This window comes from Mustela erminea, chromosome 3 (genome assembly GCF_009829155.1).
Source record: "Mustela erminea isolate mMusErm1 chromosome 3, mMusErm1.Pri, whole genome shotgun sequence".
Lineage (NCBI taxonomy): Eukaryota > Metazoa > Chordata > Mammalia > Carnivora > Mustelidae > Mustela > Mustela erminea.
This window is the reverse complement of record NC_045616.1, coordinates 19969504-19991924: the sequence shown is the minus strand read 5'-3', so window position 1 is coordinate 19991924 and position 22421 is coordinate 19969504. Positions and strand designations below refer to the sequence as shown.

At 37.4% G+C, this 22421-nt stretch overlaps 1 long non-coding RNA gene across 2 annotated transcripts in view; it reads left to right on the top strand.

The window, feature by feature from the left end:
- LOC116585974 overlaps positions 1-22218 on the top strand; it is a 551498-nt gene extending 529280 nt beyond the window's left edge. Inside the window, exons 5-6 of one of the 2 annotated variants that reach the window (XR_004283828.1) lie at positions 342-420; positions 22064-22218. This is a non-coding gene — a long non-coding RNA (uncharacterized LOC116585974). The remainder of the gene's footprint in view (positions 1-341; positions 421-22063) is intronic. The other variant, XR_004283830.1, reaches the window with a different exon arrangement.
- The last annotated feature ends 203 nt before the right edge of the window (positions 22219-22421 follow it).

The following is a 22421-nucleotide window of genomic DNA, read 5'->3' as shown; positions in this document are numbered from 1 at the left end:
TAGCTGTGGAAGATGTTCTTCTGGTCTTCAGTTCATTTTCAGAGTGAATTGAATTACATGTACTCGTTGCTTTGGTGTTTCTGTGGAAGGAGGTGAGCTCTGAATCCTCCTGCCATCTTTTCCCACTCTCCTCATCCCATTTAATTCTTAATGAAACAGTGAATCACATTGAATCACGCTATCACCAGCTGGTCTGAGATGTCACCTTACTATCCAAGTTTCTCCTTGCCTTTGCTTTTTCCTTTCTAGGAAATTAAACATTTTCTTCCCAGACTGCTAACCAGGTTTGAGGAACTTGTAAATGCAGCTTTTTTATTTTTTTATTTTTATTTTTTGCTTAGTGATACAAAGAAAGAGAAGGATATGAAAATAGCTGGATGAAGAGGAGGAGTATTCATAAATGAACTTGATAAAATATTGGTGAGCTAAACATAATCTTGTAAAATTGGAATAATTACTTCTTAATTTATTTGCAAAAGAAGACATTTTCAGTAATACCAGACTATGACACTATATCTATCATGGTCCCCAAACTGAAGACACTGTACCACAGAATTGTATGACCCATTTATGTTCTTTGCTTGGACTCTATCTTATATATTAACACTATTAATTAGTTCTAACATGGAAAATTATTAACTTTGTAGATCATGGACAAGAGAAAGAAAAAAAACACGATTATGTCCTGAAGGAATCTCCCATCAATAATATAGTCCCCATTATACAATCTTAATAGCCATTATGCCTTATTTTCAAACTGAACCAAATCTTATGATTCAAAAGGATAATAAAGAGAATATGGAAGATGGCAGCGTAATAGGATCCCGAGTTCTGCTCCTCCTACAACACAAGAAAGCTAGAACTACATGTAATGAACTCACTTTCAAAATGATTGGAAGGGGAGACACATAGTTGGGAACCAGCCAATGAGCCTAGTGTAGCAGTCCCACAGTGGGAGGGATATCCCTGAAAAGCAAACAAGTCAAACCCCATATTGAGCACACCCAGCTGCAGGGACCTTCACAATGAAGATAACCCCTAAAATGTCTGGTTTTGAAAACTGATAAGTCTTATACTCCAGGAGAGCTAAAAGGTTATAATAAAATGATTCTTCACCCATAAAGAACCAGAATGCTATATCACTTTGGTCCTGTGACCCAGCACCAAAGCAGAGGTTTGAAAAATCGCCTAGTATATACATTAGGGAGATCTATTGACTAATTTTAGGACATGCATTTGGGGGTGAGGGATCTTTTTGTTAGAATAGAAGTGTTTGTGGTTACCATCTTTCCTGCCCTCCAGCCTAGCTTGTTGGACACTTAACTGGAGCCAATTGTGACACTCCATTTATTTTGCTAATAGGTTTGCCCTGACCTAGCTATCCCTTGGGAACCCACCCCACCTACCATACCTGCTCCGTCAGGTGCCCCTCCAAAGCAGCTCCCACCCCTGTCTGGGTTGGAGGGGATACTCAGCTGGGACTTAAGATTGCTTCCCTGACACATTGCACAGGCAGCCTTACCCAGAAGAGTGTACCTTTGCAGAGTACTTACCACTTTGAAAAGGTGGGGTAAGACAGTGCCAGCAGCACACCTGAAATAGTTGTGACTGGTCATTGCAAACAGCCAGGCTGAGGACATCCTCACCCACCAGTGCTCTCAGAGTGACTGTAGCCAAACCTCTAAGGCACTTATGCTGGGGGCAAGACCTGCTTACCAGTGCACCTGCAGCCATCACAGCCCAGACCCTAAAGAAGGCTGCATGCATCTCAGCCAGAGATGTCCCTAGAGCACCTGATTTTAAAAACCATGAGGGACTGACCTGTTGGGTGCTACATGATGCCTTCTACCTTAGGTCATACTTTCAAGACTAGGAGATATAGCTGACCTACTTAATACATAGAAACAGCTGCAGGAAGAAGACAAAACTCTAGGAAAAGAACTAAAAGAAACATATAACCAATTTATCAAAAAAAAAAATGCAAAAACGTACTCACCAGACTGGGAAAAGACTTGATGAACTCAGAGGGAATCACCAGAGTAAAGGATGCTGAAGAATGGATCAGCAATCTGACAGACTAGTGGAGAGTAACCAGGCTACACAGGGGAAAGAAAAAATAATTTTTAAAATGAGGATAGGTTAAGAGACCTCTGCAAACAACATCAAGCATACTAATATTTGCAAAATAGGGGTTCCAGAAGAAAAGAGATAGAAAGGAACATAAAACTTATTTGAATAAATAATAGCTAAAAAAAAAAAAAAGCCCTCCCTAATCTGGGCAAAGAAACAGATATCCAGGGACCAAAAATCAGAGAGAATGAAACAAGATGAGCTTAAGGAATTGTGTACTATAGCAAACAATATAGCAAAACAATAATAGCAAAATTTAAGGAGAGAATGTTAAAAGTAGAAAGAGAAAAGGAGAGGATCATATAGAGGGAAAATACATAAGGCTATCAGCTGGTTTCTTTAGAAGAAAGTTTGAATATATCATCTCTCTCCTTTCTGGCCTGCAAACTGTAGGGTAGTCCCTCCCCGCTTAGCAACCTAGAATACCTTATGCAGCAAAGTTATCATTCAGGATTAAAGGAGAAATGAGGACTCTCCTAGGCAAAGAAAAGTTAAAAAAGAGTTCATCACCACTAAACTGGTCTTGTGAAAAATGTTCAAGGGACTTCTTTAAGTGGAAAAGAAAAGGCCATAATTAGAAGAAAAAACTGAAAGGAAAAAAATTTCACTTATAAAAACATACAGTCAAGGTAGTAGATAAATCATTTTTAAAGCTACTGAAGTTAAAAAGATGATAGTAGTAAAATCAATTACATCTATAAAAGTTAGTCAAGGGATACACAATTTAAAAGATGTAAAATATAACATTACATCATCAAACAAGTATGAAGAAAAAGGCTGTGCTTTTAAAATGTGTTCATACTTAAGCTACCATTGACTTAATATAGATTACTATACACACAAGATGTTACATATGAACCACAAGGTAAAAACAAACCCAAAATATGTAGTAGATGTTCAAAAAAATAATCTAAACATAATGCCAAAGACTATATTTAAGGGAAATAGAGCAAGAGGAAGAAAGGAATAGAACTACAAAAACAATCAGACAAATTTAAAAATGGCAGTAAGTAATACCTATCAATCAATAACTACTTTAAATGTAAGTAGACTAAGTGCTCCAGTCAAAAGACAAAAGATGACTGAATGGTTGAAAGAACAAGGCCTATCTCTGTGTTGCCTACAAGAGATTTGCTGCAGACCTAAATACACGCAGATTAGATGGAAAAAGTATTCCATGCAAACGGAAGCAAAAAAAAAAAAATGCTGGGATAGCAATATTTATATCAGATTAGATAAATTTTACTGTTTTAAAAATTTATTTTATAAAGCAAGAACATAGGTGGGGGAGGAGCAAAGGACAGGAAAAGAATCCTCAAGTAAACTCCCCATTTAGCATGTAGCTTGAGGCAAGGCTCAATCCCAGGACTCTGAGATAATGATCTGAACCAAAATCAAGAGTTGGACCATTAAGCAACTAAGCCACCCAGGCAACGCACAGACTAGACAGATTTTAAATAAAGAGTAACACAAAACAAAGAAGGGCATTACATAATGATCAATGCAACCAGAGGATATAATTGTAAATAACTGTGAACCCAACATAATAGTTCCAGAATATATAAATCACATGTTAACAGTCATAAAGAGACTTATAGTAATACAATACTACCAGAGGACTTTAACACCTCACTTACATCAATGCATAGACCATCCAGAGAGAAAATCAATAAGGAAATAGTGGTTTTGAACCAACATTGGGCCCAATATAATCCCAAAATAGCAGAAACACATTATTTTCAAGTCACATTAAACCTTTCTCAGGATACCCACATTCTAGGCCACAAAAGTAATATCAATGAATTTCAGAGGCTTGAAATCATATCTGGATAATTTCCAACCATGATAGTACAAAACTAGAAATCCATTGTAAGAAAAAAGTAGAAGAAAATATAACACAGGGAGGCTAAACAGCATACACTAAGAAAACCAGTAGATCAATGAAGAAATCAAAGAGGAAATAAAAATATCCTGAGACGAATGAAAATGGAAACACATCAGTTCAAATTCTAAGACACATTTAGTGTCCTAAGAGGGAAGGTGATAGGAATATGGGCTTAAACCAGGAAAAAAGAAAAAAAATCACATAAACTGTCTAACGGTATACCTAGAAGAATTGGGAAATAACAAATACTGTCCAAAAATGATAGGAAAAAGGAAGTAAGATCCTAGCATAAATAAATGAAATAAAGACTATAAAAAGTAGAAAAGTTCAATGAAATTAAAATAGCTGGTTCTTTAAAATATAGCCTTTTAAAGTTTAACCATTTGCAGATGACAAGATACTCTATCTAGAAAACCCAAAAGAATCACCACAAAATTGCTAGAACTGATACATGAATTCAGTAAAGTCACACAATACAAAATCAATGTACAGAAATGTGTTGCATACCTATACAGCAATAATGAAACAGCAAAAAGAGAAATCAAGGAATTGATCCCATTTACAATTGCAACAAAAATCGTAAGATACTTGCGAATAAACCTAACCACGAAGATAAAGATCTTGTCTCCAAACTATAGAACATTTATGGAAGAAATTGAAGAGGACACAAAGAAATGGAAAAACAGTCCATGCTCATTGGTTGGAATAACAAATATTGTTAAAATGTTTATATTACCCAAAGCAATCTACACATGTAGTTCAATCCCTATCAAAATACCAGCGGCATTTTTCACAGAGCTGGAACAAAAAAACCTAAAATTTTATGGAATCAGAAAAGACCCTGAATAGTCAAGGTGATCTTGGGGGGGGGGGCGCAAATCTGGAGGCCTCATAATTCCAGTCTTCAAGTTTTTTACAAAACTGTAGTGATCAAGATAGTATGGTACTGGCACAAAAACAGACACATAGATCCGTAGACCAGAATAGAAAACCCAGACATGAACCCCCAACTATATGGTCAATTAATCTTTGACAAAGCAGGAAAGAATATCCATTGGAAAAAAGTCTCTTCAACAAATGCTGTTGGGAAAACTGGACAACCACAACCAAAAGAATGAAACTGGACTACCTTCTTAGGCAATTCCTTAAAATAAATACAAAAGGGATGAAAGATCTAAATATAAGACAGGAAACCATCAAAATACTGGAGGAGAAGCCAAGCATTAACATCTTTGACATTGGCCTGAGCAACTTCTTTCTAGGTATGTCTCCTGAGGGAAGAGAAACAAAAGCAAAAATAAACTATTGAGACTTTATCAAAAGAAAAAGATTTTGCATAGCAAAGAAAACAATAAGCCTATAGAATGGGAGAGGATACTTGCAAATGACATGTCTGATATAGAGTCTGTATCTAAAATCTATAAAGAACTTATCCAATTCAACACCCAAAATAACAAATAATCCAGTTTAAAAATGGGCAGAAGGGGCGCCTGGGTGGCTCAGTGGGTTAAAGCCTGCCTTCAGCTCAGGTCATGATCTCAGGGTCCTGGGATCGAGCCCTGCATCGGGCTCTCTGCTCAGTGGGGAGCCTGCTTCCCCTCTCTCTCTGCCTACCTCTCTGCCTACTTGTGATCTCTCTCTCTGTCAAATAAATAAGTAAAAATGTTTTTTAAAAAAATGGGCAGAATACATGAAGATAAATTTTTCAAAGAAGATGTTCTCATGGTTAACAGAAACATTAAAAGATGCTCAAAATGTTGAAAATAGAACTGCCCTATGACCCAGCAATTGCACTATTGGGTATTTACCCTAAGGATACAAACGTAGTGATCCAAAGGGGCACATGCACCCGAATGTTTATAGCAGCAATGTCCACAATAGCCAAACTATGGAAAGAACCTAGATGTCCATCAACAGATGAATGGATCAAGAAGATGTGGTATATATACACAATGGAATACTATGCAGCCCTCAAAAGAAATGAAATCTTGCCATTTGCGACAACATGGATGGACAACATGGATGGAACTAGAGCGTATCATGCTTAGCGAAATAAGTCAAGCAGAGAAAGACAACTATCATATGATCTCCCTGATATGAGGAAGTGGTGATGCAACATGGGGGCTTAAGTGGGTAGGAGAAGAATAAATGAAACAAGATGGGATTGGGAGGGAGACAAACCATAAGTGACTTTTAATTTCACAAAACAAACTGAGGGTTGCTGGGGGGAGGGGGTTTGGGAGAAGGGGGTGGGATTATGGACATTGGGGAGGGTATGTGCTTTGGTGAGTGCTGTGAAGTGTGTAAACCTGGTGATTCACAGACCTGTACCCCTGGGGATAGAGTATTATGCCTCCATCAGAAAGGATGAATACCCAACTTTTGTAGCAACATGGACGGGACTGGAAGAGATTATGCTGAGTGAAATAAGTCAAGCAGAGAGAGTCAATTATCATATGGTTTCACTTATTTGTGGAGCATAACAAATAGCATGGAGGACATGGGGACTTAGAGTGGAGAAGGGAGTTGAGGGAAATTGGAAGCGGAGGTGAACCATGAGAGACTATGGACTCTGAAAAACAATCTGAGGGTTTTGAAGGGACGGGGGGTGGGAGGTTGGGGTACCAGGTGGTGGGTATTATAGAGGGCACGGATTGCATGGAGCACGGGGTGTGGTGCAAAAATAATGAATACTGTTATGCTGGAAATCAAAAAATAAATAAATAAATAAATAAATAAATAAATAAAAAGATGCTCAACATCACTCAGCATCAGGGAAATACAGATCAAAACTACAATGACGTATCACCTCACACCAGTCAGAATGGTTTAAATTGACAAGACAGGAAACAACAGGAATTGGCCAGGATGCGGAGAAAGGGGAACCCTCATATGCTGTTGGTGGAAATGCTAACTGGTGTAGCCACTCTGGATAACAGTATAGATGTTCCTCAAAAAGTTAAAAGTAGAGCTGCCCTATAATCCAGGAATTGCACTACTAGGTATTTGCTGAAAGGATACTGAAGGGATGCATGTACCTCAATGGTTATAGTGGCATATCAACAATAACCACACTATGGAAACAGCTCAAACTTCCATCGATTGATAAATGGATAAAGATATAATGGAATATTCCTCAGCCATCAAAAAGAATGAAATGGTTCCCTTTGCAATGACCTTGATGGAGCTACAGAATATAATATAAGCAAAATAAGTCACTAAGAGAAAGACAATACCATATGATTTCACTGATATGTGGAGTTTAAGGAACCGAACAAATACTTGGGGGGTAAAAAGTGAGAGAAACAGACTTTTAGCTGTAGAGAACAAAATGATGTTAACAGAGGGGAGGTGGGCAGGGAGAACGGGTGAAATACGTGGTGGGTAGTATGGAGGGGAGTTGTGATGAGTATTATATGTAAGTGCTGAATCACTAAATTTCACACCTGAAACTAATATTCCACTGTATGTTAACTGGAATTTAAATAAAAACTTGGATAGGGGGAAAAATCAGAAATAAAAGATAAAAGTGACAGCACAGACATAAATGGATTAGAGTACTATGAAAAACTATGCAAACAAGTTGGACAACTGAGAAGAAATGGATATATTTCAAGAAAAATACAATGTTCTAAAAAAGAATCAAGAAAAAATAGAAAATCTGAACAAATTGGTGGCTAGTTATAAAATTGGATGGCTAACCAAAGTAGTTCCAACAAACAATGTCCAGCCTCAGGTGGTTTCACAGGTGAATTTACCAAATATTTAATGAATAGTTAACACTTAAATTTCTCAGACTAAAAGTAGTGGTTCCAAATTCATTCTATAAGACCACCATTAACCTAATACCAAAACAGCTATACTACCAAAACACTATGGACTAGTAGCCTTGATGATTAAGGTGCAAAAAGTCCTCAACGACATTTAGCACACCAAGTTTAACAATACATTAAAAGGATCATTTACCACAATCAGATGCAATTTATTCCAAGGATGCAAGAATGTTTCATTATTTGCAAATCAGTGTGATATACCTCATTAACAAAATCCATAATAAAAACAATATGAAAATGTCAATAGATACAAAAAAACATTTGACAAAATTCACTGTCTATTCATGATAAAAACTCTCCACAAAGTGGGTATAGGGGAAACCTATCTCAACATAACAAAGACCACAGCTGACATCACAGTCAATGATGAAATGCTAAAAGCATTTCCTTCAAGATTAAGAACAAAACATTCCTGTTTACTTTCATCACTTTTTTACATTATTTGTCCTGGAAGTCCTAGTCACAGCAATGAGACAATAAAAAAGAAATAAAATCTTTTACATTAATAAGGATCAAGTGAAACTCCTTATTTGCAGATGAAATGATAATGTTTATAGAAAACCATAAAGACTGAAAAGAAAAGATCAGAAGAAATCAAAGAAGTCAGAAAAGTTGTAAAATACAAATCATGTACAGAAAAAAATCCCATTTACAACTGTATCAAAAAGAATAAAATAACTAAGAATAAATTTAACCAAAGAGGTGAAAGAACTGTACTCTGAAAACTATAAAACAGTGATGAAAGAAGTTGAAGATGACACAAATAAATGGAAAGATTTATCTGGCTCATGGAATGGAAGAATTAATAACGTTAAACTGTCCTTGTTTCCCAAAGCAGTCTACATAGCCAAAGTAATCCTGAGAAAGAAGAACAAAGCTGGATGTATCAGTCTTGAAACTATACCACTAGACTCTAATAATAAAAATAGTATGGTACTGGCACAAAAATACACATTAATCATCAGCTAATAGAATACTCCAAAATAATCTCATATTTTTATAGTCAATTTATCTATTAAAAGGGGGCAAAAATATAGAACTAGGAAAAGACATTCTCTTCAGTAAATGGTACTGGGAAAACTGGACCATTTTCTTAACTCCTACAAAGAAATTCAAAATTGAAGACCTAAATGTCATAGACAGTAAACTTCTGGACATAATTCTTAGCAATATTTTTCTGGATTTGTCTCTACAGGCAAGAGAAACAAAAGCAAAAATAAACAAGTGGGACTACATCAAACTGGAATACTTTTGCACGGTGAAGTATACTATGAACAAAATGAAAAGCAAGTATCCTGAATGGGAGAGATATATAAAGGACTCATACAACTCAACAGAAAAAAAAAAAAAAAATCCCCGAATAGCCCAGTAAAAAATGGATAGAGGATCTAAGTAGACATTCTTCCAAAGAGGACATAGAGATGGCTACAGACACCTGAAAAGGTAGTCAGCATCACTGATCATTATGGAAATGTGAATCAAAAGCACAAAGAGATAGTCATCTTACACTTCTTACTTACTTCTTACTTACATTTCTTATGTTAAGAAGATAAGAAAAACCAGGTGTTGTTGAGGATGTGAGAAAAAAGGAACCATTGTGCACTTCGGTGGGTAGGTTAAAAAAAAAAAATTAAAAACAGAAATACCATGTGGCCCAGTAATTCTCTTGGTGGGTTTTTACCCAAAGGAAACAAAAATATTAATTTAAAAAGTATATGTGTACTCTGTTGATTTTGTTAATTACAATACCCACAATATAGAAGTAATCAAAATGTCCATTTGCAGGTAAATATTAAATAAAATAAGATATATTTACTCAATGGAATTTCACACTAAATGAAATAAGTCAGGTAGAAAAATACCATATGACTTCACTTATGTGTGGAATCTAGAAAGCACAAGAAACAAAGCAACCAACCAACCATCAAACAATACAAAACAGAGCAGAATGATAGATACAAAGAACAAATTGGTGATTGCCAGGAAGGAGGGCTTGGGGAGACAGGTAATAGATGTGATGGGTTAAGAGATACAAACTTCCACTTACAATATAAATAACTCACAGTCATGGAAAGTAGCATAGGGAATATAATCAATAATATTGTAATAACTTTGTTCAGTGACAGATTTTAACTATACTTATTTGGGTGAACATTTCATAATGTATATAAAAGGGAAATCACTACACTGTATACCTGAATAAAAACTATGTAACTCTTCTTCAATTACAAATAAAAAAGGATTAAATAGAGGTAGAAATAGTCATTTAAAATATGGAAAATGTTAAACTGTCCTTGTTCCCCAAAGCAGTCTACATAGCCAAAGTACATACCTATATATGTATTAAACACACACACACGAGATACAAATACAAAACCTGTGTAGAATGCAAATACACATGTTTATGCTTATATGGTTTCTGTATTTCATTTCAAACTTTTTTAACATCTAAGTATATATAGAAACAGCTAGATTCAAGATTTTACTCCTTTGTCAGTATTTTATTGACAAAAGTTACTTAAATTACTTAAAGTTTTACTTAATATGTAGATTAAAGACTAAACATATATATTTTACTATATTATTTGGTTTTTAGAATAAACATTTCATTGAAGTATAATACTTAGAAAAATGCACAAATTACAAGTGTACAACTCAAAGATTTTAACACTAACTTTATTATATTAGTCGTCATACAGTACACTATTTGTTTTTGATGTAGTATTCCATGATTCATTGTTTGCATATAACACCAAGTGCTCCATGCAATACATGCTGTCCTTAATAACCATCACCAGGCCAACTCACCCCCTCCACCCTGTTCCCCTCTGAAAACCTCAGTTTGTTTCCCATAGTCCATAGTCTCTTATGGTTCATCTCCCTTCTGATTCTGCCTGCCTCACTTTTCCCCTTCCTTCTCCTAATATCCTCCATGCTATTCCTTATGTTCCACAAATAAGGGGAACCATATAATAATTGGCTTTCTCTGCTTGACGTATTTCACTTAGCATAATCTCCTCCAGTTCCATCTCTGCTGATGCAAAAGTTGGGTATTCATCCTTTCTGATGGGTGAGTAATATTCCATTGTATATATGGACCACATCTTTATCTGTTTATCCACTGAAGGGCATCTTTGTTCTTTCTACACTTTGGCGACTGTGGCCATTGCTGCTATGAACACTGGGGTACAGATGGCCCTTCTTTTCACTACATCTGTATCTTTGGGGTAAATATCCAGTAGTGCAACTGCTGGGTCATTGGATACCAAAATTCTTAACAATATCGTAGCTAATAGAGTCCAACAGTACATTAAAAGGATTAGCCATCATGACCAGGTGGGATTTATCCCTGGGGTTCAAGTGTGGTTCAACTTTAGCAAAGCAATCAGTGTGATAATACATATTAATAAAAGGAAAGAGAAGAACCACGTGGCCCTCTCAATTGATGCAGAAAAAGCATTTGACAAAATATAACATCCTTTCCTGATTAAAACTCTTAGAACATAGAGATAGAGGGAAGATTTCTCAATTTCATAAAAACCAACCATGAAAAGCTCATAGCAAATATCATTCTTGATAGGGAAAAGCTGAGAGCACTTTCCTTAAGATCTGGAACACAGCAAGGATGCCCACTTTAGCCTCTATTGTTCAAAATAGCACTAGAAGTCCTAGCAACAGCAATCAGACAACAAAAAGGTGTTCAAAATGGCAACAAAGAAGTCAAATTCTCCCTCTTCACTGATGACATACTTTATGTGGAAAACCCAAAAGACCCCCCCTCTAAATTACTAGAACTCATACAGCAGTTCAGTAATGTGGCAGGATACAACATCAATGCACAGAAATCAGCAGCTTTCCCATATACTAACAATGTAACTGCAGAAAAAGAAATTGGGAATCATTCCATTTATAATAGCACAAAACCCATAAAATACCTTGGAATAAACCTAACAAAAGAAATGAAGAATCTAGGGTGCCGGGTGGCTCAGTGGGTTAAGCCACTGCCTTTGGCTCAGGTCATGATCTCAGGATCCTGGGATCGAGTCCCACATCCGGCTCTCTGCTCAGCAGGGAGCCTGCTTTCCTCACTCTCTCTGCCTGCCTCTCTGCCTACTTGTGATCTCTCTCTGTCAAATAAATAAATAAAATCTTAAAAAAAAAAGAAGTAAAGAATCTATTCTCTAGAAATTATAGAACACTTATGAAAGACATTGAAGACACCAAAAATGGAAAAACATCCCATGCTCATGGACTGGAAGAATAAACATTGTTAAAATGTCATTGTTAAAAAGTCTGTGCTACCCAGAGCAATCTATACTTTGAACACCATTCCAATCAAAATACCAATGACATTTTTCAAAGTGCTGGAACAAACCTAAAATTTCTATGGAACCAGAAAAGACCCTAAATTCCCCAGGGAATGTTGAAAAAGTAAAACAAAGCTGAGGATATCACGTTGCCTGACTGTAAGCTATATTACAAAGCTGTGATCACCAAGACAGCATGGAATTGGCACAAAAACAGACACACAGATCAATAGAACAGAACAGAGAGCCCAGATATGGACTTTCAACTCTATGGTCAACCAATCTTCGACTAAGCAGGAAAAATATTCAATGGGAAAAAAGTCTTTTCAATAAATCGTGCTGGGAAAATTGGACAGCTATCTACAGAAGAATGAAATTCGACCATTCTCTTACATCATACACAATGATAAACTCTAAATGGATGAAAGGCCTCAATGTGAGACAGGAAACCATCAAAATGCTAGTGGAGAACATAGGCAGTAACCTCTTTACATTGGCTGCAGCAGCAGCTTTCAAGACATGTCTCCAAAGGCAAGTGAAACAAAAGTGAAAATGAACTTTTGGGACTTCATCATGATAAAAACTTCTGCATAGCAAAGGAAACAGTCAACAAAACAAAGAGGCAACCCACAGAATGGGAGATGATATCTGCAAATGACACTATAGATAAAGGGCTAATATCCAAGATCTATAAAGAACTTCCCAAACTCAACACCCAAAAAACAAATAATCAAGTCAAAAAATGGGCAAGAGACATAAGCAGAACCTTCTACAAGGAAGACATACAAATGGCTAGCAGACACATGAAAAAATGTTCATCAACATTAGCCATCAGGGAAACTCAAATCAAAACCACATTGAGATACCCCCTTATACCAGTTAGAATGGCAAAAATTGAGAAGGCAAAAAATAACAAATGTCGGAGAGGCTATGGAGAAAGGGGAACACTCCTACACTGTTGGTAGGAATTCAAGGTGGTCCAGCCACTTTGGAAGATGGTGTGGAGGTTCCTCAAAAAGTAAAAAATACAAAGTAACTTTTTGAAGTGTTCCCAATAAAGAAAGAGAACATACCAGCACCTCCCAAGCCTCATCCTAATCACCTGCTCAATTCCACACAGGTATGCTATAACCAAGGATGACATTTAGCACTGTGGTTGTTTCTTTTTGATTTTGAAATCCACATAAACCAAATTATGTTCTTTTATGACTGGTTCTATTTTTTGACCTCAAAACTAAGAATTATTCAGGCTGTTTTAAAGCAATTATTTGCTCATTCACTTGGCTTTTTTTGTATTCAATGTGAATGCATATATCACAAATTATTAATTCAGTATTCAGGTGAAAGATTTTGGGTGTCTCCAGTTTGGGGAAATTACTAATGCTGTTCTAAAGATTATTTTACATGCCTTTTGACAGACATATGCATATAGTTCTATTGGGTATATTAAATAAGTGAAATTTCTATGTAATAAAATATCTGTATGTTGAGATATATATTTGACATTTCTTATAAATATGTAGCATATGCACATTTTTCTGAGTGTGACAAGCCATTTTAGAAGGGAAAAGGACATGGGATTTTACATAGTGTCTTGCTCACATAATTTGAAAACAGTGGCTCCATGGTGAATTTCCCTACGAATGACAGAGCTTTTGCCACTGGCTAACTGCTACTTTCCTTAGAATGTAATTGACTTTTCTGAGCAACTATATAGCAAATTCAGTATATATTTTCCTGTGTGAAAGATTAACAAATGTTCCTGACATATGATGCCGTGCTTAGTAAACAAAGGTCATTAAAATGTGTTCTTCAGCAAAAAGGATATACAGACAGAAAATAAACACATGAAAAGTTGCACAACATCCTATATCCTGAAGGAATTTCAAATTAAAAGAACAGTAAGATACTATTATGCATATAGTAGAGCAGTTAAAATTCAAAATACCAACAATACCAAATGCAGACAAGGATGCAGAGCAAGAATTCTTTTTTTTTTAATTTTTTATTTTTTATAAACATATATTTTTATCCCCAGGGGTACAGGTCTGTGAATCACCAGGTTTACACACTTCACAGCACTCACCAAAGCACATACCCTCCCCAATGTCCATAATCCCACCCCCTTCTCCCAAACCCCCTCCCCCCAGCAACCCTCAGTTTGTTTTGTGAGATTAAGAGACACTTATGGTTTGTCTCCCTCCCAATCCCATCTTGTTTCATTTATTCTTCTCCTACCCACTTAAGCCCCCATGTTGCATCACCACTTCCTCATATCAGGGAGATCATATGATAGTTGTCTTTCTCTGCTTAACTTATTTCGCTAAGCATGATACGCTCTAGTTCCATCCATGTTGTCGCAAATGGCAAGATTTCATTTCTTTTGATGGCTGCATAGTATTCCATTGTGTATATATACCACATCTTCTTGATCCATTCATCTGTTGATGGACATCTAGGTTCTTTCCATAATTTGGCTATTGTGGACATTGCTGCTATAAACATTCAGGTGCACGTGCCCCTTTGGATCACTACGTTTGTATCTTTAGGGTAAATACCCAGTAGTGCAATTGCTGGGTCATAGGGCAGTTCTATTTTCAACATTTTGAGGAACCTCCATGCTGTTTTCCAGAGTGGCTACACCAGCTTGCATTCCCACCAACAGTGTAGGAGGGTTCCCCTTTCTCCGCATCCTCGCCAGCATCTGTCATTTCCTGACTTGTTGATTTTAGCCATTCTGACTGGTGTGAGGTGATACCTCATTGTGGTTTTGATTTGTATTTCCCTGATGCCGAGGGATATGGAGCACTTTTTCATGTGTCTGTTGGCCATCTGGATGTCTCCTTTGCAGAAATGTCTGTTCATGTCCTCTGCCCATTTCTTGATTGGATTATTTGTTCTTTGGGTGTTGAGTTTGCTAAGTTCTTAATAGATTCTGGACACTAGTCCTTTATCTGATATGTCGTTTGCAAATATCTTCTCCCATTCTGTCAGTTGTCTTTTGATTTTGTTAACGGTTTCCTTTGCTGTGCAAAAGCTTTTGATCTTGATGAAATCCCAATAGTTAGTTCATTTTTGCCCTTGCTTCCCTTGCCTTTGGCGTTGTTCCTAGGAAGATGTTGCTGCGGCTGAGGTCGAAGATGTTGCTGCCTGTGTTCTCCTCAAGGATTTTGATGGATTCCTTTCGCACATTGAGGTCCTTTATCCATTTTGAGTCTATTTTCGTGTGTGGTGTAAGGAAACGGTCCAATTTCATTTTTCTGCATGTGGCTGTCCAATTTTCCCAGCACCATTTATTGAAGAGGCTGTCTTTTTTCCATTGGACATTCTTTCCTGCTTTGTCGAAGATTAGTTGACCATAGAGTTGAGGGTCTATTTCTGGGCTCTCTATTCTGTTCCATTGATCTGTGTGTCTGTTTTTGTGCCAGTACCATGCTGTCTTGATGACGACAGCTTTGTAATAGAGCTTGAAGTCCGGAGTTGTGATGCCACCAACGTTGGCTTTCTTTTTCAATATCCCTTTGGCTATTCGAGGTCTTTTCTGGTTCCATATAAATTTTAGAATTATTTGTTCCATTTCTTTGAAAAAGATGGATGGTACTTTGATAGGAATTGCATTAAATGTGTAGATTGCTTTAGGTAGCATAGACATTTTCACAATATTTATTCTTCCAATCCAGGAGCATGGAACATTTTTCCATTTCTTTGTGTCTTCCTCAATTTCTTTCATGAGTACTTTATAGTTTTCTGAGTATAGATTCTGTGCCTCTTTGGTTAGGTTTATTCCTAGGTATCTTATGGTTTTGGGTGCAATTGTAAATGGGATTGACTCCTTAATTTCTCTTTCTTCTGTCTTGCTGTTGGTGTAGAGAAATGCAACTGATTTCTGTGCATTGATTTTATATCCTGACACTTTACTGAATTCCTGTATAATTTCTAGCAGTTTTGGAGTGGAGTCTTTTGGGTTTTCCACATATAGTATCATATCATCTGCGAAGAGTGATAATTTGACTTCTTCTTTGCTGATTTGGATGCCTTTAATTTCCTTTTGTTGTCTGATTGCTGAGGCTAGGACCTCTAGTACTATGTTGAATAGCAGTGGTGATAATGGCCATCCATGCCGTGTTCCTGACCTTAGCGGAAAAGCTTTCAGTTTTTCTCCATTGAGAATGATATTTGCGGTGGGTTTTTCATATATGGCTTTGATGATATTGAAGTATGTGCCCTCTATCCCTACACTTTGAAGAGTTTTCATCAGAAAGGGATGCTGTACTTTGTCAAATGCTTTTTCAGCATCTACTGAGAGTATCATATGGTTCTTGTTCTTTCTTTTATTGATGTGTTGTATCACATTGATTGATTTGCAGATGTTGAACCAACCTTGCAGCCCTGGAATAAATCCCACTTGGTCGTGGTGAATAATCCTTTTAATGTACTGTTGAATCCTATTGGCTAGTATTTTGGTGAGAATTTTCGCATCTGTGTTCATCAAGGATATTGGTCTATAGCTCTCTTTTTTGATGGGATCCTTGTCTGGTTTTGGGATGAAGGTGATGCTGTCCTCATAAAATGAGTTTGGAAGTTTTCCTTCCGTTCCTATTTTTTGGAACAGTTTCAGGAGAATAGGAATTAGTTCTTCTTTAAATGTTTGGTAGAATTCCCCCAGGAAGCCCTCTGGCTTTTGTTGTTTGGAGATTTTTAATGACTGTTTCAATCTCCTTACTGGTTATGGGTCTGTTCAGGCTTTCTATTTCTTCCTGGTTCAGTTGTGGTAGTTTATATGTTTCTAGGAATGCATCCATTTCTTCCAGATTGTCAAATTTATTGGCGTAGAGTTGCTCATAGTATGTTCTTATAATAGTTTGTATTTCTTTGGTGTTAGTTGTGATCTCTCCTCTTTCATTCATGATTTTATTTATTTGGGTCCTTTCTCTTTTCTTTTTGATAAGTCGGGCCAGGGGTTTATCAATTTTATTAATTCTTTCAAAGAACCAGCTCCTAGTTTCGTTGATTTGTTCTATTGTTTTTTTGGTTTCTATTTCATTGATTTCTGCTCTGATCTTTATGATTTCACTTCTCCTCCTGGGCTTAGGGTTTCTTTCTTGTTCTTTCTCCAGCTCCTTTAGGTGTAGGGTTAGTGTGTACCTGAGACCTTTCTTGTTTCTTGAGAAAGGCTTGTACCGCTATATATTTTCCTCTCAGGACTGCCTTTGTTGTGTCCCACAGATTTTGAACCGTTGTGTTTTCGTTATCATTTGTTTCCATGATTTTTTTCAGTTCTTCTTTAATTTCCCAGTTGACCCACTCATTCTTTAGAAGGATGCTGTTTAGTCTCCATGTATTTGGGTTCTTTCCATACTTCCTTTTGTGGTTGAGTTCTAGCATTAGAGCATTGTGGTCTGAAAATATGCAGGGAATGATCCCAATCTTTTGATACTGGTTGAGTCCTGATTAAGGACCGAGGATGTGATCTATTCTGGCGAATGTTCCATGTGCACTAGAGAAGAATGTGTATTCTGTTGCTTTGGGATGAAATGTTCTGAATATATCTGTGATGTCCATCTGGTCCAGTGTGTCGTTTAAGGCCTTTATTTCCTTGCCGATCTTTTGCTTGGATGATCTGTCCATTTCAGTGAGGGGAGTGTTAAAGTCCCGTACTATTATTGCATTATTGTTGATGTGTTTCTTTGATTTTGTTATTAATTGGTTTATATAGTTAGCTGCTCCCACGTTGGGGGCATAGATATTTAAAATTGTTAGATCTTCTTGTTGGACAGACCCTTTGAGTATGATAGAGTGTCCTTCCTCATCTCTTATTATAGTCTTTGGCTTAAAATCTAATTGATCTGATATAAGGATTGCCACTCCTGCTTTCTTCTGATGTCCATTAGCATGGTAAATTCTTTTCCACCCCCTCACTTTATATCTGGAGGTGTCTTCGGGCTTAAAATGAGTTTCTTGGAGGCAACATAGAGATGGGTTTTGTTTTTTTATCCATTCTGATACCCTGTGTCTTTTGACAGGGGCATTTAGCCCCTTAACATTCATGGTAACTATTGAGAGATATGAATTAAGTGCCATTGTATTGCCTGTAAGATGACTGTTACTGTATATGGTCTCTGTTCCTTTCTGATCTACCACTTGTAGGCTCTCTCTTTGCTTAGAGGACCCCTTTCAAGATTTCCTGTAGAGCTGGTTTGGTGTTTGCAAATTCTTTCAGTTTTTGTTTGTCCTGGAAGCTTTTAATCTCTCCTTCTATTTTCAATGATAGCCTAGCTGGATATAGTGTTCTTGGCTGCATGTTTTTCTCGTTTAGTGCTCTGAAAATATCATGCCAGTTCTTTCTGGCCTGCCAGGTCTCTGTGGATAAGTCAGCTGCCAATCTAATATTTTTACCATTGTATGTTACAGACTTCTTTTCCCGGGCTGCTTTCAGGATTTACTCTTTGTCACTGAGACTTGTAAATTTTACTATTATGTGACGGGGTGTGGGCCTATTCTTATTGATTTTGAGGGGCGTTCTTTGAACCTCCTGTATTTTGATGCTCGTTCCCTTTGCCATATTGGGGAAATTCTCCCCAATGATTGTCTCCAGTATACCTTCTGCTCTCCTCTCTCTTTCTTCTTCTTCTGGAATCCCAATTATTCTAATGTTGTTTCGTCTTATGTTGTCACTTATCTCTCGAATTCTCCCCTCGTGGTCCAGTAGCTGTTAGTCCCTCTTTTGCTCAGCTTCTTTATTCTCTGTCATTTGGTCTTCTATATCACTAATTCTTTCTTCTGCCTCATTTATCCTAGCAGTGAGAGCCTCCATTTTTGATTGCACCTCATTAATAGCTTTTTTGATTTCAACTTGGTTAGATTTTAGTTCTTTTATTTCTCCCGAAAGGGCTTTTATATCTCTCGAGAGGGTTTCTCTAATATCTTCCATGCATTTTTCAAGCCCGGTTAGGACCTTGAGAATTGTCATTCTGAACTCTAGATCTGACATATTACCAATGTCTGTATTGATTAGGTCCCTAGCCTTCGGTACTGCCTCTTGTTCTTTTTTTTGTGTTGAATTTTTCCATCTTGTCATTTCGTCCAGATAACAGTATATGAAAGAGCAAGGAAAATACTAAAAGGGTGGCAACAACCCCAGGAAAATATGCTTTAATCAAATTAGAAGAGATCCGAAATTGTGAGGGGAGAGAAAGGGGATAAAAAGAGGTTCAAAAAGGAAGAAAGAAAAAAGAAAAAAAAGATAAGAGAAGAATTAAAAAAAAAGAAAACAAATAAGAAAAATATAAAAAAGAAAAAATATATATATTAGATAAACTAGTTAAAAAACGTTAAAAAAGAAAAAGGTAAAAGTTTAAAAAAAATTTTACCAGAAGGCGAGAAAAAAAAACAAAAAATGAAAAAGAAAAAAATTAAATTAACTGCAAGACTAAAAAAAATCACAGGGAAAAAGCCATGAGTTCCGTGCTTTGCTTTCTCCTCCTCTGGAATTCTGCCGCTCTCCTTGGTATTGAAACCGCACTGCTTGGTAGGTGAACTTGGTCTCAGCTGGATTTCTTATTGATCTTCTGGGGGAGGGGCCTGGCGTAGTGATTCTCAAGTGTCTTTGCCCCAGGCGGAATTGCACCTCCCTTACCAGGGGCCGGGGTGAGTAATCCGCTCGGGTTTGCTTTCAGGAGCTTTTGTTCCCTGAGCCCTTTCCTTAGAGTTCCGGAGGACAGGAATACAAATGGCGGCCTCCTGGTCTCCGGCCCAGAGGAGCCAAGAGCCCAGGGTCCCACTCCTCAGTGCGCCCTCAGAGAACAGCGCCCAGTTACTCCCGTCTGCCTGATCTCCGGCTGTGCTCCGAGCTCACCCAGCCTGCGACTGGTTCAAGGTAACACCGAGCTGCGAGCTTACCCTCGGCTCTGTCTCTGTTGCCGGCTTTCCCGTCCCAATACCCGCAAGCTCTGCGACACTCAGACACCCCCGATCCTTCTGTGACCCTGCGGGACCTGAGGCCACGCTGACCCCGCGTGGGCTTCGCCCCCGTTTAGCCTCTGGAGCGATGTCCCTCAGCGGAACAGACTTTTAAAAGTCCTGATTTTGTGCTCCGTTGCTCCGCCGCTTGCCGGGAGCCGGCCCCTCTCCCCGGGGTCTATCTTCCCGTCGCTTTGGATTCACTTCTCCGCTGGTCCTACCTTTCAGAAAGTGGTTGTTTTTCTGTTTCCAGAATTGCTGTTCTTCTCTTCGATCTGCCGATGGATTTTCAGGTGTTTGCAATCTTTAGATAAGCTATCTAGCTGATCTCCGGCTAGCTGAAGTAGTCTCAGCCTGCTACTTCTCCGCCATCTTGACTCCTCCTCCAAGAATTCTTATTCATTGCTGGTAGAAATGCAAAATGGTACAGACATTTTGGGAAACAGTTTGGCAGTGTTTTTTACTGTCTAACCTAAATATGCTCTTACCATACAACCCATCAATCATACTCCTTGATGTTCACTCAAATGAGGTTGAAAACTAGTATCTATGCAAAAACCTGCACATAAATTTTCAAAACAATTTTTTTTAATAAATACCAAAACTTGGAAGCAATCAAGTGTCCTTCAATAGGTAAATGGTAAACTACTTCATATTCAGACAGTGGAATATTATATAGAAATAAAAAAAAGTGAGCTATCAAGCCACAAAAAGACCTGGAGAAACTTAAAAGCATGCTGCTAAACCAAAGAAGCCAATCTGAAAAGAGTGCATACCATATGATTCCAACAATATGGCATACTGAAGAAATTCAGCTAAGAGTTCAGGAATTCAGTGGAAGGGAGGGAGGGACAATGAGTAGGTAGAGAGCGGGGAGCTTAAGAGCAAAAGTATTCTGTATGGTATGATAATGATGGACATATTATACATTTGTTAGAATCTATAGAGCTTCACAACACAAAGATGAACCCTAATGTAAACTATGGATTTAATAATATGATAAACTATATGGGGTCAAGAGAGTTGTGTATAAAAATTCTCTGGATTTTCAAATCCATTTTTTCTATAAATCTCAAATAGCTATAAATAATAATGTATTTTTTAAATTTTATTTTTAAAATTTGTCAGTGTTCCAGAATTCATTGTTTATGCACCACACCCAGTGCTTCATGCAATAGGTGCCCTCCTTAATACCCACCACCAGGCACACCCAGCCTCCACCCCTCGCCCCTCCAAAACCCTCAGATTGTTTTTCAGAGTCCACGGTCTCTCATGGTTCATCTCCCCCTCTAATTTCTCCCCACTCCCTTTTGTTAATTAAAAAATAGGTATTGATGAATGTCTCAACACATTTTCCTCAACTGCGTGTCCTTTCCATTCAGGTGGAATATCAGAGTATTACAGCCTGAGTCATGAGGTGACCCTCTTCATTTTTGTGTACAGAATTCTATTTATCAGCTACCCTAGTCCACTTTTAACCGAACGAAGTTATTTCAAATGAACTGAGTTATTTCAAATATAAGATAAAAGTAGTAAGTCTCTTTGGCAAGTATGATTAGTGATTTCATAGAACAAATTCCTATGATGTTTGAGTAAATCATGATTGTTATAAGAGTTTACTCTTCTTAAAGTCCATTTATTTATTTATTTATTTATTTATTTATTTATTTTTAAAGATTTTATTTATTTATTTGACAGAGAGAGAGGCAGAGAGAAGGAGGCAGAGAGGCAGGCAGAGAGAAGGAGGAAGCAGGCTCCCTGCTGAGCAGAGAGCCCGATGCGGGACTCGATCCCAGGGCCCCAAGATCATGACCTGAGCCGAAGGCAGCGGCTCAACCCACTGAGCCACCCAGGCGCCCCCTTAAAGTCCATTTAAATGGAAAATGAATCATAATAAGATGTCAAGCCCCAAGGAATATAATAAAGTGTTACCTTCTCTATACTTTCAGATGTTTTCTCATGTTTCACTGCTTCCCACCTAAAACATCTATGGAAGTGTTCCTTATTTTTTGGAGAAAGCCTATCTAAAAACTTAACTTCAAACTCTACTAGAAGATCAGAAATGTACATCCTGTTGAGATTTTCCACTCAGTATGTAATTTTTTTGTCCATAAGTATATATTTGAATAAAAAATAGAATTAAAATTAGATTATGAAGATTTTCTTTCTCCTTCTGTGCCTTCTGTATTTTAAGTGCCTTCTGTAGTATGTATTTTTTTGCTTACATTCTGAAAAAAATCTTGAGAATGTCTATACCACCCAATTTATCTGTACGTCAAGAAAACAAGTGGCCTCTTTTAATCATGT